Below are 2,154 nucleotides of genomic sequence, written 5' to 3' on the forward strand. Positions count from 1 at the left end.
AAAGAGAAAATTACCCAATGTTCAACCGTGATTTATTCAAATCATGTAATTGAAAACACATGGTGTGGTAGTGGGTGTATTGGGTATATTGCTGGTGAAGGGTGAGATAATTTGACCTCCCTTATACAAAATATGTCTGTAGGAATCAGGCTGATTGGCACTACACTACAGTATACATGTCTTGGTGAAAGAGGTAACATTCTACTGTGCATAATGTGGACCGTGGAAAAAAATTCAAGGAGAATTTTGTTTATCTGATTACTTGTTCTTGCTCTGGAGTAAAGGTATTAAATCAGGAAAAGATTTCCCCTGTGCTCAGTCTTCCCTCTGTCTGTCTGCCCTCCACCCCTCCTTCTTCTTTCTGTGCATGTCTCTCTTCCTCTCTCTCTCTCTCTCTCTCTCTCTCTCTTTCTCCTGTGCCCCTGTGCCCCCCTGCCATTCCCCAGCCTATGATCTGAGCACCATGGCTAATGCGGCCCAGAACCTGTGGAGGGAGGCTGGCGGAGGTCGCTGTCTATCCCAGTCCAAAGGCAGCGGACAGGGGTGCACCAGCGGACCCCCGCCCTCCTCAGTGACGTCTCATTTTTCTGACAAACTGCTCCCCCCTGTCATATCTATTGCTTCATCTCAACTCCTGTCTTTCTCTGCCTAATCCTTTTATCTAGCCGTCTTCCTTTCTCTCTGTATCTCTGTATCTGTCTGATTTTTTTTCATACAGTTTCAGATAATATATTAAAATCATTTTTATCCTGTGTGGTTATGTATTTGCGTGTCATAGGAAAATAGGAAAATGAGAACCCTGCTGGTACCATTGGTGTGTTTATTATTACAAATACATTGCAAGGCCGTGCTTCTTTCAAACACACAGAACTTGATTTTACATTCAATAATTCCTACTGAACTACAGGGAAATGTGGATAAAATGATGCACTTCTAGATATTTTCTGTTTGATGTAATGGTGCAGCCAGAAAACAATGGCAAATTTAAATATGTAAAAATAATAATAATAATAATAATAACTTTGAAGGCTCTTAGGAGGATCTTAAAGGCCAGATCAAAACTCAAGGGTATAATTTACTCTGATTGACAGCTTATCTGAGAGCACTTCAGTTATCCCTATGTGGGGAAGCCCGTCCATCAGTTGTGTCAAATTAAGGACCACTAAGCATTATTATATGATATTATTACATTACATTATACTCCCATAACTTTCTGTTTTTTTCTGCAAGTATAATCCAGTCTTTCTCCCTTTCTGTCTCTGTAATGTGCGCTCAGTCGTTCTCTCCCCTCTATCTCGGGTCACTGTGTCATGTAAGGCTGTCATGCTGAGCCGTGCTTTTTGGCAGAGGGAGACGGGGAAGAGCAAGAGAGGGAGGGAGCGAGAGGCAGAGAGAGAGAGAGAGAAGGGAAAGGGGAGGGGGAGAGGGAGAAAGGAGGAGGGAGAGGGAAGAAGAGGAGGAGTTATTTTGCTCTCTTCGTGCCTCCTCGCTAAGCTGCGTGCCTGTCTGCTCTCTTCGTGTGCATGCAACATCGTGCAGGTTGCCCTCTATTTGCCCCCCGCCCCTCCTCCACCCCGCCCGCGCCTCGCTCTTTCTCTCAGTCGCGCTTGCTTTCATTTTTTTCCCCCTCCCTCACCTCTTCCACTTCAACTGTCTTACCTTTCTTTCTCCTTTCGCGGTTTCTCACCTTCTTTTACTCATCACCCCGTATAGAGCTTAAAATAATTTCCCCCTCTCATTTTATTGATTCAACCCCCCTCCTTTTCTTCCTCTTTCTCTCTCTCTCTCTCTCTCTCTCTCTCTCTCTCTCTCCACCTCAGTGAGTCATGCAGCGGGCACTGGCTTGGTCTGTTTGCCTGACTGCCCTCCAGGAATTGCTGCTGGCACACAGAAATGCTACTTCATAGACCTGCTGGCAGCAGGGGGCTATACGAAAAGAGGAGGGGAAGAAGAACCAAGAGGACATAGAAAGAGAGATGGATGAGAGATGAGAGAGATAAGTGAAGGGCCAAAGATGTAGAAAAGGAAGAGCGATGGAGGAGAGATGAGGCCAGAGAGAGAAAGATGGTGTGTGAAAAAGAGAAAGGCAGACAGAATCAGTGAAGTATAGCCATAATGGGAGCAACGACAGAACTTTGAATTATTCAAAGGAGT

This window comes from Myripristis murdjan, chromosome 13 (assembly GCF_902150065.1).
Source record: "Myripristis murdjan chromosome 13, fMyrMur1.1, whole genome shotgun sequence".
Classification (NCBI taxonomy): domain Eukaryota; kingdom Metazoa; phylum Chordata; class Actinopteri; order Holocentriformes; family Holocentridae; genus Myripristis; species Myripristis murdjan.